We start from the raw sequence: 16,520 nt of genomic DNA, 5'->3' as shown, positions 1-16,520 counted from the left end.
GCCTCTCAGGTCTGGTCTTACAGCCTGGTGTAGGACGCTGGGGTAGACAGAGAGAATCTGGCAGAATCCCCAGAAGCCTGCGGTGCCAGCCCTGGACAGGGCCAAGTGGGTGCCCCCAGAGCGTCCTCTTGGTGCATGCAAAAGATGAGACAGACCCAGTGGAATGGCTACAAGTTCCCTCCTAGCTGCCTCCTCCATGGGCCCTTGCAACTCAAGACAGCAATGCAAGCACAAGCTGGGCTGTCATTACAGGGTGGAGAAAGGCATCCAGGGCCTTGGGAGCTATAATTACCCAGCAGGTCCAGGGCAGGCCCTCAGGGTAGAGACAACGGGCTTAGACTTCGTCTTCCCTCCTCACCACACTCGTCCCACTTCCATCTTGAGCAAGAAGCTTCTGGGTTGGTGCCAGTACCCAGAAGGCCAGGAGTTAGCTAGATGCAGTGCTTAGAAATCCTGATATTATAAATATGTTTTTTAAAATTATTGTTATTACAACACAGAGCCCCATCCTACCCCAACCGTCACCCTGTCTCTCCTCCCCCAGCCTTGGGCGGGGGAAGGGATTAGGGATGGGTGAGGATGAGGTGAGAGTGGGGATAGCTATCGAACATCTGACTTAGCTACTGTTTAAAAGGCTGAACATTCAGTGGTTTCACTAATTTTTTTTTTTTTCAGGCCTTGTCAAAATGTCAGGAAGCCAGTAGAGCAGAGGGCAGAGGAGAGACAAGAGGTGAGACTGCAGTGTTCTCGGGACAGAGCACCCTTGACTTCGCGGGCCCCCAGAATGGGTTTGGATATGATGCTGAAGGCAGGCAGCAGCTACCCCCAGGGTGAAAGCTAGGGAGGAGCAGGATCCCATTTGGGATCTAGGGAGAGCATCCTGTCTGCCTGCTGTTGGGAGGAAGAGAAGGAGCAGAGCCTGGGAGTGACTGGGGATGAGGGTGGTGTAGGGTCTACATGACAGCTGATGCTAATCTCAAGTAAGGAATGGCAATGCATAGAGAAAGAAGCTGGTAGATTTAAGAATTAATAAGGAGGTAGACCCGGAAGGCTATGTTCATTCATTTATTCGGCAAATATTTATTGAAAGTTCTGCTCCCCATTCTGCACTCCTTCTTCAGGTTGAAGCCCTAATTCACACCCAGAACGAGGTCTTTTCATCCTTGGCTCCCTTGACCCTGCCACCCCAAAGCAGGTCTTGCTAAAGGAAATCAGTGGCAGCCCTCAGAAAACACAAGAACAGGGAGAGGGTTGTTTACCCCTAGAGATCACACCAGCACCCTTGAGAGTTTCAGACTGACATGGAATCCTTAATCACAGCGTCTGGTTTCCTCCATCATGAGGCTCCTTCCACAAACCACCCAGTTAATCATGGTCTTGGCACTAAGTAACATCACCCTTCCTCACCCTGTGCTTCATTTCCCCCCCACCCTCCTATTTTTAAGTGAATGCACTTCTGCTCTAGTGATGCACGTTTCTGAGGCACCTCATACCCTGTCCGGAATGAGATGGATATCCATCCACGAGTGACCCTAGCCCAGTCACGTTGTGCAAATTCTGTACTGCACAAGCCTGGGGCTCCATTCCCATCACAGACGTTGTAGATATGATTATTTATGACAATGTACCAGCAGATAGAAATAAAATGAATTACAAATGGGGTATTCCTTGCTGATTTGTACAAAACAGTTGTATGATTCGGTATGTCTGCTTCCACACAATCACAGGATCCTGAGTCACCCTTGTGGATGAGGCCTTCAGGAGTCCAACCCCTCCTGTGGGCTCTCTCCAGTCCTCAGCCGCCTGGCCTGTATCAGCTGCGGTTGTGGCCCTGACTATCCCCCAGCCCCTTGAGGAGACGCAGGCATCTGATCTTGCTGGTGAGCCCCGTCCTCTGTCCAAGGAACTCTGCGCCAGACTCTGACCTACCATAGGGAGGCCAAGGCATTCATTCCTCTGGAGGCCCTCACTACACCACACCACATCAAACTTACTCCAGTACACTCACGTCTCATACACGTACATTTTGTACTTACCCAGTAAAAACATGGCTGAGTTGCAGTTAACTAGTTTCCATGACATAACATTATAGTTACTAGCATTTCATATTCACAATTTTATTTTTTGTAGTTTTCTACATTTTTCCCCTTGTCCATCATACGCATGAACCTGTGAGAAGCTTGATTGACCTGGCCACAGCCTTTGGTGGGAGGATCCTTACCCACCAGAGCTTCCCTGGTGGCTCAGAGGTTAAAGCGTCTGCCTCCAATGCGGGAGACCCGGGTTCAATCCCTGGGTAGGGAAGATCCCCTGGAAAAGGAAATGGTAACCCACTCCAGTATTCTTGCCTGGAGAATCCTATGGACAGAGAAGCCTGGTAGGCTACAATCCACGGGGCCGCATGCACAAGCTTGTGGGACTTGGCTTCTCACATGAGAAGGAGGAGATTCTGTGCTCTGTACCTTGGCTGTGCCCTTAACCTTGACTCTGTCTCACAACTTAATGTTAACACTGAACCAGAATCTTACTTTATCGCTAACCCTGAGCCAGTCAGTTGACGCTTGGAATCAGAAAAATGTCTGCTTCTATCACCTGCAGGAATCACACCTCCAAGGGGAGCAGGAATAGTTTGGACAGGGTATCTCCCTGGCTAAAGAGTGAAGGTAGAGACATGGCTATCGTGCCGTGTCTGGCCATCAGACACTGTCATGTGTCAATAGTCAGGGAGCAAGCGTTATTCTCTCATCCCAACAGTCACCAAATACGTCTAGGCAAGGCTGACCCATTACCTTCATCAAGACCTGGAATGTTTTTTCTTTACTTCATCCCAGAACAACAGCAGTTATCTGTGTCCCTGGGCTGACATGCAATGGGGCCTCAAATCTCTTTGGAAAAATTCTGCTGCTGTGGTCTTGCCCCAATAGCTCCAGCTGCAAAAATGAGGATGGCCAGCAGAGGGTGCATGGAACCCACCATGGGCCACCCAGTTAAAGGAGCAGTCCCAGTTTTGCTCAAAAAGCCCCTCAGTTCTTGATCGAGCTCTATTCCTACAACCTGCCAAGGTTTAACGGGAACCCTTGCCTAGAACTGCACAAACAGGAGCAACCATAAACATGGGCAGATAGAGATGTTTTCCAGGCCATATGGAATACCTCCAATGCTGGGACCTCTGGTAGTGGGAAAGGCAGAGAGGGTACCATGGATGACCAAGGCCCTTCACAGCCAGTTAAGTTGACTTGCAGCCTGGGGAGAGCCTCAGGCCATAGGATCCAGTAGGCCTAAAGAAAACCCAAGGGCCAGTAGCTCAGCGAAGTTAGGTAAGGAGATGGGGAGGCGGCTGATAGGACTCTGAGCGTGCCTGGAATATCATGGCTCCTGTCGAGGTGATTCCTTGAAGAGAGGGGCCACAGGAGAAGGGATAGGCAGTCCTCTTTGGGGTTCCCCTGATGCTCCATGTGCTTCTCTGATAGGGCAGCTAAGGGATGGCGTGCTCTCGCCGGTCCAGGGAGTGGAAGCTAACACTTCACAGACATCATCTGCAGAGGACACTTCTGCTGCTCCTTCAGACCCTTGTCTCTCTCTCCCCTCCTGCTTTGTGCTCCTGACTGCCAACCTACATGATGACACAGCAGGTGCTCCTGCCCTGTGACTTTTGGTTGGATTCAATCTATGGATAGCACCAAGCCAGGAGGAAGACATGGACTCTGGGAAAGTTGCCTGCAGCCTACACTTGAGGGTCCAGCTCAGTGACCTACCTAATTTCGGGACTGCCCTGGCTATACTGAGGGGCAGCCAGGCCCATCTGCTTTCTTTCACAATAGGATCACTCAGCCCAAGGCCTCAGAAGCCGTCTACATCCTCACTTACCTACAGTCAGTCAACAAATAATTGCTGACACATTGTCTGTGCCCAGTCCTAGGTGCCCAGGGACACAGACACAGAGCTGAGGTGAGTCTGACAAAAGCCTTTGACAGAGCTAATGAGGTTCTTTTTTGGCAGGGGAGGGGGCAACGACACAGACAAGGAAATTGATGATGAGTCACAGGGGCTGAGGAAGCCTGCAGAAGGGTATCTCATCTCCTAGTGGCCAGTTGAGGGAGTGGGGTTTGGGCCTCTGAAAAGTCAGCCGGGGGGAATAATGGAGGTCTGGGAGACAGAAGCTGCAAAGGCTGGGGTGGGGGAATTCCCTGGCAGTTTGGGTAGACTCCGGCAGTTGGTGATGGACAAGGAGGCCTGGCGTGCTGCGCTTCATGGGGTCGCAAAGAGTCGGACACGACTGAGTGACTGAACTGAACTGAACCGAACCGAACCAGTGGTTAGGACTCTGTACTGTCACTGCTGAGGGGCCACGTTCAGTCCCTGGTGGGGAACTAAGATCCCACAAGACATGCTGTGTGGCCAAAATTAAAAAAATAAAAAGGCTGGGGGAAGGGGATGACTAATTCACATGGAAGCCTGTGCTGGCCAGGCAGGGCCTCCCTCTGCCCACTGGAAAGCTGCTTGAACTTCATAGACTCCTACCAGCAGGCGTGGAATGGCATGTGCAGCCAGGGCCACTTTAAAATTTGTTTAAAAACGTATTAAGATATAATCAGGTGGCACTACATAAGAGATGTGGGTTCGATCCCTAGATTGGGAAGATCCCCTGGAGTAGGGAAATGGCAACCCACTCCAGGATTCTTGCCTGAATCAGACACAACTGAGTGCACACACACACACACACACACACACAATCAACAAAAGGAAAACTGCTCGTCTTGATATATAGCCCAATGTGTTTCAAATACATGTAAATTCATATTACCATCACTTAGACCAAGATATAGACTATTTCTATAATGTCAAAAGGCTCCCTTGTAACCCAGTGATAGTCAATAAACCTTCCCAAAGTTGACTACTATTCTTTCTTCTTTGATTATGTTTTTCAGATTTTGAATTTTATCAAAGTGAACTTATACACTATATACTTTTATGTCTGCTTCTTAAATTCAACATTATGGTTGTGGTAGTGCCCCATCTTGCTGTTTTTGGTAGTACATCATTCTATTTCATTGCTGTATGGTATTCCATTATTTGAATATATCATAATTTATCCATTCTATTGTTGGCAAACATTTGGACTGTTTCCAGTTTTTAGTTATTTTAAATAAAACTGCTTTGTATATGGAGAAGGCAATGGCGACCCACTCCAGTATTCTTGCCTGGAAAATCCCATGGGTGGAGGAACCTGATAGGCTGCAGTCCATGGGGGTCGCTAAGAGTCGGACACAACTGAGTGACTTCACTTTCACTCTTCGCTTTCATGCATTGGAGAAGGACATGGCAACCCACTCCAGTGTTCTTGCCTGGAGAATCCCAGGGACGGAGGAGCCTGGTAGGCTGCCGTCTATGGGGTCGCACAGAGTAGGACACGACTGAAGCAACTTAGCAGCAGCAGCAGCTTTGTATATATTTGCACATGTACATTCTTATTTCTTAGTGGAAATAAACATTCACTTATGTAGAATATAAACCCAGAAGTGGAATCACTAGGTCATAGTATCGACACATATTTAGCTATAGTGGTTACCTCCAACCATTTTTCTAGATGGTTGTACAAAATTACTCTCCCAGCAACAGCATATGAAAGTTCCAGTTGTTCCACACAACAATGTGGGAAATCCTCAGGGGAAAAGCCAGGGTAAATGTGAAACTCACTACACATTATTCCCTTTTCTCAAGGATCATAATCCTTCCATTCTTACCTGCATTAGTTGTTCTCCAATGTCCTCAAAGAGTTGTCCTTTATATTTCGTCCAAGTTTCTTAACTGTTTTTGGCAGGAGTATTATTCTGATACTACCTGCCACCATGGCCAGAACTGGAAGTTTTATTCGGTTCAGTTCTGACACCAGATTAGAAAATACTGGAAAGGGATGGGCCCCACTGGCCCAGCTGTTTTCAGCTCCAGCTTAGAGTCTCGACACCTGTGGCATCACATCCGCATTCTGAATTAAGCCTCCCTATTTTCCTTTCTTCTTTTAAAATTTTATTAGATTCCAACCATGGGTGAGTAACTGGTAATAAACTAACTTCTCCACTGTAAACAAATACAAAGCTAGATAAAACATTTACAGTAACTGATTACAGGCATTGGACATCAAACAACCTTCATCCTTGAGAGAAAGGAAACACAAGAGGTGAATTCCACATTCACTAAAGTTCTTTGCCTAGGGCATTTTCCAAAAGAAGGCAGAAGGAAGTGGAGCCCAAACAGAGCAAAGCAGATGAGTAAAGGAAATAGAGATCAGAGATAGAGGATACTGAGGTGGCTGAACTTGTGGGGCAGGGTATTAAAGAGTAAGGAGGGAGCTGCATGGAGAAGGAGCTCTAGAAATCTGCCCAGACACACTCTTGAGGCTTTGTCTAAGTTGCATAGTTGCAGAGAAAGACTCTTTGAAGCCTGGTGGATAAAAAAACTCTGAGTCTGTGAACTAAACAGAGGTTCCAGAGTTCACAGAGGGCTGAGACCTGATCTGGCCAGAGTGGAAAGACCTTGCTGAAAACCCTGAACATTTAATTAAAATCTTAGAAAGTCCATACCTTAGGAATAGGGCCACTCTAGCCATATAGAACTGTGCTGTTGGAGAAGACCCTTGAGAATCCCTTGGACTGCAAGGAGATCCAACCAGTCTATCCTGAAGGAAATCAGTCCTGAATACTCATTGGAAGGACTGATGCTGAAGCTGAAACTCCAATACTTTGGCCACCTGATGCGAAGAACTGACTCATCTGAAAAGACCCTGAGGCTGGGAAAGATTGAAGGTGGGAGGAGAAGGGGACGACAGAGGATGAGCTGGTTGCATGGCATCACTGACTCCATGGATATGAGTTTGAGTAAGCTCCAGGACTTGGTGATGGACAGAGAAGCCCGGCGTGCTGCAGTCCATGAGGTCACAAAGAGTTGGACACAACTGAGCAACTGAACTGAACTGAGCCACACAGAATGCATTACTTTACACCTGCCCTAACAAAGCCTCAATAAGATCAAATTAAGCCTCTGGTAGATTTACTGCCCAATGAAACAAACTCAACACTCCATAAAGAAGAGCATAATCCAGACTCAAAAATGTACTGTCCACAGTTCCCAACATACAGCCAAATATCACCAGACATATGAAGATGCAGGAAAATATGATATATAGCCAGGAGAATAGGAACAGATTCAGAGATAACACAGATACTGGAAATAGCAGATAAGGACTTTAAAACACCTATTATAAATATGTTCAAGAATTTTTCAGTGATAAGATGGACATAATAAATGAAAAGATATGCCATCTCAGCAGAGAAATGGAAACTGTAAAAAAGAACTCAGTGGAAATTCTAGAACTGAAAAACATAATATATAAAATGAAAGTTTTACCAGGTAGTCATAAGAGTAGACTGGGCTCTGCAGAAGAAAAGTTCAGTAAACTTGAAATCAAGTTAATAGAAATCATTTAAATGGAAACACAGAAAGAAAATGGACTAGAAAAAAAAGTGAGTAGAGCTTCAGGGAAATGAGCTGGAAACAATATCAGGCACACTAGTATACATAAAATTAGAGTCCCGGAAGGAAAGGAAAGAGATTATGGTGAAACTTTAAATAAAATAGTGACTAAAATTCTAAATTTTATTTTAAAAATTATTAACTCATCATCCCCAAAAGCTTAGGATTATAAAATCTCAACCAGGATAAATACAAAGGAAACCACATCCAGGCACATCATAATCAAATATCTTAAAACCAAAGAAAACATCTTAAAAACAATGAAAGGCACAAACATGTTACATTAAGAGGAACACTTATCCATCATCAGAAGTAATGTAAGCCAGAAAACATGGAAACCTAAAAAATATATAGCATATTAAACATGCTATTAAAAATCAACCAAGAATTCTATATCCAGAAAAACTATCTCTATAAAAGAAATGAGAAATAAAACTATTTTGAATTTTTGAAAAAGCTGAGAGACTTTATCACCAGTGAACCTGCATTACCAGACATGTTCAAGGAAGTTCTTAATGCTGAGGAGAAATGATACCTGATGGAACCTTGGCTCTAAACAAAAGAACAAAGATCTGTAATACGTAAATACAAAATACATTTTCTTGTTTCCTAAACAATTAAAGAGATAACTGAGTGTTTAAAGCAAAAATAACAACTCTTCATTATGGAGTTTATCATGTTTGTAGAAGCAAACGCACAACAACGCAATAGAAAGGAAGGGAAGGGTAAGTGGAAGTATACTAGTGTGAGGCTTTTATATAAAAAGGAAAGTGTATCCTTTTCTTCTTTTCTTTTTCATTTTATTACCTTCATCTTCCTAGTTAAAATACAATGCAGATTTATTTACATAAAATTAAAACCCTGACAAAACACATAACCTAGAAATGTGAATGTTTCAAAACATTATCACCAGCGGTAAATATCAGTAGTTGTGACTTAATAGTTTAAAAAGGTATTAAAAATCTGAACACATATACGAATATACCTTATTCTGCTCCATCTGACAAGATCCCTCTACTAGTCATGGGAGTTTTTCAATTGATTCTCCTGGATTTTATGAAGACACAACTATGATAACATCTGCCAGTAATGACCCTCTGACTCTTTCCATTACTTACTTCTTTTACTAATCCATTATTTCTTTTTTTTTCCACCTTACAGTCCTAGTAAGGGCCTCCAAAGCAGCCCTGCACTGCAGTAGTGAAAGGGACATTGTGTTTGGATAACGTCCATTGTTTGGACATTAATGGCAACTGTAGAGTTGTAAGTCCAGGATTGGCTTTTGGTTTCCAGTATGTGTCATTTAGGGCTTCCTCGGTGGCTGAGTGGTAAAGAATCGCCAGCAATGTGTTAGAAGCAGGTTTACTCTCTGGATTGGGAAGATGCCCTGAAGGAGGAAGTGGCAACACACACCAGTATTCTTGCCTGGAAAATCCGATGGACAGAGGAACCTGGTGGGCTACAGTCCATGGGGTGGCAGAGTCAGACACGACTGAGCACACACACATATGTTATTTTAAAAGTTAATGTTTCCTCCTCTTCACGATTTTCCAACTTTTTACTGTGAATAGCTGGTGAGTTTCCTCAAATGTCTTTTGGGCTGATCACAGTGTTCTTTTTTTCTCTTTAATCTATTAATCAATGGATTTTATAATGTTAAATCAAGCTTGCAATCCTAGAAAATCACCAAGTCGGTAACTATTTTAACATACTATGGAAATCACTTTGCTGTATTCACAAATTAGATGGATCTGCCATTTTCTTTGCAGGGGGCTGCCTTGGTGTTAGCATAATAAATAGATCTTAACAATAATTGTGGGAACTCTGGCTCAGGAACACCACAGTTCTCAGAGGGAGAATGCTTGTGTTCCTTGGCTGGGCCAACAATGCTGCATGCTTGAACGCCCAATGTCACAGCTCTTTGTGGTCAGCTTGTTTAATCCTAGACGCAGCTACCTCTCAGGGCCTGCTGGTTCCACAGTTGTGGGCAAGCTCCATTCCAACACTCAGCGCATGTCTAATCCAGATCTGCCATTTTCCCTTCCTCTTCCCTGAGATGAGACAGTTCTTGCTTAACTCTCAGCATGTAGAAAGCTCATTATACATTCTCTTTGAGCAATCGTGGCTTCCCGTGTGGGAGAGGCACCCCTCTACACCCCCTCAACCCTGCCTCTCCTGTTCCTTAGGCAATCCTACCTTCCTGCAAATAAGATGATCTCACAGGCAGCAAACAGTCTGATTAGGTGTCCTCTCAGTGGGGGACACGTCACATGTACACTCTTTGTAGGGGGTGGGAACAAGAGATGTGGGGTGTGAGGAACTCAGACCCTGACACTGAGGACTCTGCCCACGTCCCACTGCCGAGCCTGGGTCTGCACAGCTATGGGCCTAGCCTTGGGAGGAAAAGTAAGTGGGAAAGGATTTTTGAAGATTTCTGGGAGCCAAAAATATAGCCACCCAGGACATAAGACTGACTCATGAATCCTCCTGCAGCCCATTCACCCCATGGGCCTGGAGTAGCCTGAACCCAGCTTCACCCTTCCAGGCCTGTATCTGGCTTTTTCTGCTCTAATCCCCATGGCCCCCTGCACCTGGATTCCCATACCCTGGGGCCAGCTGACAGCTGCTGCACTCTAGGGGCACAGCTCTGCTCCACTCTCCTAGCAACACAGACAGCCAGGCTCACACCAGGTGGTCACAGCTGGGGTGCCCCAAAGCCAGGCCCGGAGGTGAAGTCAGCCTGAACAGTCCATGCCAGCCTGTGACTCAGTCGCTAGAGGCACCACAAGCACCACTTGGCAGTGCTGGGCACCACCAGGCAGGGCATTTCACCAAGACAAATCAGAGACTAAAGCTGCTGGTGCTGTAGAGGGGTGGGTGGCCCTTAGAGACAGAGGATGCAGCTGGGACGACAGGCTGGACACAGGGCCATGCTTGCTGGACTCTTGGGGAAGTCTTCAAGGCCTCCGCCAATCTCATCGTGGTCTCTAATACTCTTGGGTAGTAGGAGACAGAGGCTAAATCTATACCAGTAAGAAAGTTATGAGGGGTAGGGGCTGCTAAGGTTCATCTTGAGGAGGACTAGGCAGTCTGGAATTTAAATCTTTGAAGTTATCTCCAAATGAGGCTATACATTTTACATGTGTGTTATAAGCGTTCAATACTCAGGCCTAAAACAGTGCCTGACCCATAGGAGGCTCTCAAAAATATTTGTTGAATAAATGACCAAAGCATAAATATTATAAAACACAATTTTCAGGGACTTCCGGTGGTCCAGTGGTCAGCCCGCCAATGCAGAGGACACAGGTTCAATCCCTGGTCCAGGAACTAAGACCCCACATGCCAAGGGGCAACTAAGCCTGTGCGCCACAACTACTGAGTCCATGCACCTAGAGCCTGTGCTTCACAACACGCGAAACCGCCGCAATGAGAAGCCTGTGCACCACAAGAAAGAGGAGCCCCGGCTTGCCTCAATTACAGAAAGCACGCGCACAGCAATGAAGAGCCCATGCATCACAATGAAGACCCGGTGCAACCATAAGACAAACAAATAAAGGTAAAAATCCTTACAACAAACAAAAAACACTATTCTCACATTTTTCCTATACTTATTTCACTGAAAGCCTAGAAATATGGAAGTGGCCTGGCCTTCTGAGTGGCCTCAGTGTCAGCTCTAATGGTCAGAAGAGGAGGAAAGTCTTCAGCCAGGAGAACAGAGTGTCCTGGCCAGGCCCCTGCCAAACGTGAGTGTCTGTGGATGTGTGGCCTGGGGCAGAGCTAAGCTGTGCCAGGACTCCAGGCCCGGGGAGCCAGTCCCAGGCTGACAGAGGAGCAGTGGCATGTGTCTCGGGAGCCTCAGTAATTCCTGGGCCTCCTCCCACGCTCGTTCCTCTTTGTCATCCTTGCACTTTCGGTGGTCTGACCTGCTCCGACAGCTCACGTCCCCCAGAGCTGCAGAGGGATGGATCCTGAGCCCCTGCTTATGCTAGAGTATGGTGCTGGTCAGGCCAAGGCCAAGAGCGTCTAGGGAACAGAACGGACCATCCAGTTGTTCCCTGATCCCTCTGCTCTTCTGCCTGGAGAAGCTGATTTGTAAAAGAAGGCACCTTCTCTGCTCAGGGACCCACTGTGGCTGGCTGATAGAAGCCTTCAACTATCACGGGAAGCTGGTGAGAACCCCAGCATTGGGCCTCTATTTGGGGACTACAGGTAGCAGCACTGAGGCATTTGGTGCTAGGAGAAGCTGGGTGATTCTAAGGCAAGCTGACTGTATCCTCTGGGCTGAGCAAGAAGCAGGAGAGAGGGTAAGCTTGGGGGTGTCTTTGAGGCAGGGGCTGAGACCATGGTGCCTTTGTAAGCTGCTTTCTTGAAGAAAGCACTCAGTCACATGGGCCTCACTCCCACCTCTGACAACCTGTTCTGTCACTTCCTTACTTGGGCTGGGCTGCTCCTGACTCTCCCACCTGTCTGCTGCCTCCCTCCATTCCTCCCAACTCCCTCCACTCCCAGGCCTCAGGGCCAGAGCCTCCTTGGGCCCAGCTGGGTAAACCTGCCCCCACCCTGCTGCCTGGCAGTCCCTTTGTTGGGGACCAGAGCAGATGGGTTTTCTCTGTAGAAACAGAGACAAAGCAGGTCCGACGGGGGTGCTACTGGGGACTGCAGGCATGATCAAGACATGTCTAGTCTCTGGTGCAAGGGGCATGGCGTAAGTCACCAATGCAGGGTCTAAACCCCTGATTGGCTGCATAGAAAATATATGTGCTTGGGGTGGACGCTCACCCTTCCCAAGGCTCAGTTTTCTGATGAGAATTGGTTCTGCTTTCGCGCCTGCCCTGGAATCTGGCTCAAGGCCAGTAACTAGGCTCCGATTGTCAGAATTGGCTTTGTCCCTGTTTGGATCTTCAGAGGCTGGTTTCCTCTAGAGCCTCTAGCTTCTCAGCCCCCAGGGGGGTTGTGTCGGGGTGGGGAGTCCCGACATCTCCAAGCCTACTTAATCAGGTCTAGGCTAAACACACAGCATGCATTCAAAAAGTTTGTTGAGGGATCAAATGGCACAAAACTAAAGCTGGGAAACTCCCTTTGTCACAGGCACACCCTCCCCTGAGTTCTGCTGCACCAAACACAGCTCACAGGCCAGCTTTGTTGCCTCCTTGACTAGCCCTGTCATCCCAAGATATGTGGGGCATTGCCTTTAGTCCACTTCAAAAGCTACACCACCTCAGACCTTCTTTCCAGGTGTTACCTGGTGCCCATCCCCCTGGCTGTCTCTCCCCTGTGGTCTCCCCATTGAGAGCCCCTCAAATCTTGCTAAGGCCTGCCTTGCTCCCTATCATTATAGGGCCAAGCTCTGGCCCTGCAGAAGGCCCCCACAGCCCCTCCCCATCCAGCCCTGCCCCAGACTGTTGTTCTCTCCACCCTGCACACTCACAGGTTCCTAGCCTTGACCAACAGACTGCTTAGTGAACAGACCCAAAGAAGGCCAGAGGCCATGGGACCTGGAGTCAGGCCACTTAGGCTACACTGAAACGGGAGTTTCTTGGGTTCTTCTTTGGGTACCCTCTGGGTCCTGGAATGGCCAGAACTGTGAAGTGGGCATCCCGTGAAGACGAAGTACCCCATCAAGACTCAGATCTCCTTGGAATCCAGGCTATTGACTGACAGGAGAAGGCTGGGCCTTGAAGGAAGGCTGTATTGGCCTGAATAGAGCAGATTGGATCTAGAGATCTGTGGCCCCAGGGCCAGGACAGGGCAGGTTAGGGTCTTGGCTCTCTGGTCAGCCCCTGGCACTTCACAGGAAGGTATCTGGTGGCTCAGAGGTTAAAGCATCTGCCCGCAATGCGGGGAACCTGGGTTCGATCCCTGGGTCAGGAAGATCCCCTGGAGAAGGAAATGGCAATCCACTCCAGTATTCTTGCCTGGAGAATTCCATGGATGGAGGAGCCTGGTGGGCTACAGTCCACGGGGTCGCAAAGAGTCGGACACAACTGAGCAACTTCACTTTCACTATCCTCAAGGGCTGCTTCATCAGTTTCACTACACACCCTACTCGGGGCTGCTTCCAACTCTGGGCGGTCCCCCGGGTTGGCCTCAGCTTCAGCCGGAGATTGTTCCTGTTTCGGCCCTTCCCTCAACCCCCACCCTAGGCTGAGTCCCAAGGGCATCTCCCAAGGGCATCTGTTCCTGCTAGAGCCTGCCAGTCCATTGAGGAAAAAGCATTGTAGTTTCTCCTGACCTTGGACAGATCTGGCCGCACACAGCAGACCTGGGCATAGTGCCCTGAGCTACTTGAGGCTCCCCTGAAGGACAGGGCCCCTGAGCATGCCTCTAAGACGGCAGGAACAGAAGAGCACAAGTCTCTGCCTCCTGGATCCCCTCACGCCCTGCCTCTCTCTGGGCCACGGCTGAGGGATGAGCTGTAATAATGATTCCTGTAACAACAATAATATTGTTACTAACAAATGTTTTTGAACACCCTCTCTGTGCCAGGCTCTCTGTGGCTGCTGGGGAAACATAAATAAATAAGATAGACACAGTCTTTGTCCCTACAGATCTCTCTACCACAGCCCTGGGCAGGCATGGGCCCTGGCATATGGAAAAGCACTCAATATGTTTTTGTTGAATGAATAAAGAATGCATGAAGTGAGCAGTCTGGTTGTACCGAGCAGCAGAGATGCCTGGTGGGGTGTGCAATGAATAAGTGAAGGCCACCAGGGAGAGGTGACGCATGACCCAGCTGCCATCATCCCCACCTTGGAGAGGGCTCCCAGACCCTGTAAAATGCCCTGTAACCTGGTGCTTCAGCATGATAGGGATTCAGCAGTACAGCAATCCCCCAGGGAATAAGAGCAACAAGCCTGAAAAGGAAATTCTGAGAGTTTCCTGGAGGGCGCATTGGGGATGGACTGAAGCAGCTTGCCTAACTCACTGTCCAGAAGCAGGGCATCTCAGCAGTGAGCCCACAGTGTGACTCCTAAGAAGGTGTGCCTCCAATCTCCAGGAACAGAGCCTTGCCCAGGCCTGTGTCCTCTGGGAGGGTGCTGTCTGAAGCGGGCCTCTGATGTCCCCTCAAGTCAGAGGTGCCATCAAGGACCCACTGTGGAGGATGACTGCCATGGACCCTGGAACTACCCCAAAAACTGCTCAATGAAATGGGAAAGTTTATACCTCTGACTTTGGAGGAGCCACTCCCCACCACACCCCTGTCTTCAACCGTAAGGGAGAAGCCTTCAGAGATGGATTACCCAGCCCAGAGCCTCAAGGGCTAGGCCGACCACTCCTGGACAGGGGTGATATACTTCCCCCAAAGGAAGTAAAGAGGAAGGCAGTGAAGGAATTTCAGGATGGGGGTGGTGGTTGGGAGTCCTGAGGGTGTGTAAGCTGGGAGAAGTCTAAGGAAGAGTTTCAGGAATCCACTATGGGATGCCTTGGGCAGGAACTTCCTCAGCCTCCTGAGGTCCCACCTCCCGACAGCAAAGACCTGCACCATTTACATTCACCGTGGCTCTCAGAGTGTCGATGAGGTGTCTGATCACCCAGTCATGCTGCGCACTTAGTTCTCAGGCAGTCAGCAACAGTGTTAGCTGCTCCCAATCTCCACATGATTCAGTGGGGTCCAAGTCTTAGGGTCCTCTGGCCTAAGGGCCCCTGAGAGACCATCCAGCCACTGACTCTTTACCAGCCCTTCTGCTTTGTTGGTCCCTGTTGGACACAAGTCTGTACAGAGTTGAGCAGAAACCTCCTTGCTCACAGAATTGAAAGTCCAATGGCTGGCACTCTCTGGTTATATCCCCCCAACCCGTGCATTCCCATATATATCCTCCAACACACACACCACTGCCACACACACCACTCATGTTTCTCTGCCACCTGAACAGACAGCAAACAGCACCCCTTCTCCCAGAGAGGCATCCACGTTCCACCTTGAAGAGCACACCCACTTCCTTGGACTACCCTAAGTACGTGCCTCTCAAGTCCTCTTTCTTGAGGTGTTACAGATCCGATAGATCCATCTTACCCCATAACTTGTTAGCCTCCCAAGGGCAGCGTTCTTAACAGAAGCTGGACAAGAGGGCACACAGAGTTATCAAGAACGGCTAAATGAGGGGCCTCTTCAGGGTCTGGAAGAGCACACAGGCTTCCCTAATGTAGCCAGGCCAAAGTGTCCACGGTGGCCTGAGAGGGGTCAGTGGGGCCCTTACCAGGCCATAGTACCTGCAAACGTGGCACCCTGAAGGATGATGGCACCCTTCATGGCACCCTGAAGGACAATGGTTGAGAGAGAAGACCAGGAAGGTCCCAAGTGAAGGGCTGCCCCAGATTCCACTCCGCTCAGGTACTTCACACCCCTGCAATGCTTCACAGCCACAACCCGAGCCACACTAGTTGCTCCTTTCCTAGGTAGGCAGCTTTCCAAAACTCCTTACAAGGGAGAATGAAAAAGGGCGGTGAATGCAGGAAGAAAGCCTGGGAGGATAGGGCAGCTGGAGAAGGCCTGAGTGTCCTGGGGAAGCAGTGACACTTGTAAGGACACGACAGGGCGCCCAAGAGAGCCTTCCTGACCTCCCCAGACGAGGTCGGGAACTTTTCTGTCCCCCCTCCCATACTCGCACTGCCCGCTGTCAGCCTGCGCCTGCGACACCGGCCCAGGTCTGCTCAGGGGCAGGGCTCCCCATCAGTGCTCGCGGTTCAGGGGACTCCTCGCGGAGGTGGGGCCCAGAACTGCCTGCCAGGACCCTGCGGAGGTTCGAAGCAGGGCGAGGCCCCATCCCCCATCTGGGCAGCCCCTGCCCCTCATCTTGCCCCGGGCTGGGGCGCCGCCCCTCAGAAGCAACTTCAAAGGACCCGGCTTTTGCTTCCGCAGCCCGCAGAACTGAGGCTCGGGCAGGATCTCGGACGTTGGAGCCGTCAGGGTCCGGGGTCTCTGAGAACCTGGTCGGGGTGCCGGGCTGCTGGCGGTCGGGGCTGAGGGGCGGGTCCTCAGAGCCCCCCGA

The 16,520-nt window shown here is 49.0% G+C and overlaps 1 protein-coding gene and 1 non-coding gene across 13 annotated transcripts in view; one reads left to right on the top strand and one right to left on the bottom strand.

Annotated features, from left to right (window-relative positions):
• P4HA2 (prolyl 4-hydroxylase subunit alpha 2) overlaps window positions 1–16,520 on the bottom strand; it is a 70,150-nt gene that overhangs the window by 37,770 nt on the left and 15,860 nt on the right. For 3 of the 12 annotated variants that reach the window (XM_060415595.1, XM_060415594.1, XM_060415600.1), the window contains exon 1: window positions 293–16,322. The exons of 8 other annotated variants lie outside the window; for them this stretch is intronic. The gene's annotated coding sequence lies outside the window, so the exon portion shown is untranslated. Of the gene's footprint in view, window positions 1–292; window positions 16,323–16,520 lie in introns of those variants that run through there. One more of the 12 variants, XM_060415593.1, reaches the window with a different exon arrangement.
• Window positions 2,233–2,304, top strand: TRNAW-CCA (transfer RNA tryptophan (anticodon CCA)). The gene has a single exon. It is a non-coding gene; the product is annotated as a tRNA-Trp (tRNA).

This window comes from Ovis aries, chromosome 5, assembly GCF_016772045.2.
Source record: "Ovis aries strain OAR_USU_Benz2616 breed Rambouillet chromosome 5, ARS-UI_Ramb_v3.0, whole genome shotgun sequence".
NCBI classification, from domain to species: domain Eukaryota; kingdom Metazoa; phylum Chordata; class Mammalia; order Artiodactyla; family Bovidae; genus Ovis; species Ovis aries.
This window is presented reverse-complemented; position numbering and strand designations above follow the sequence as displayed.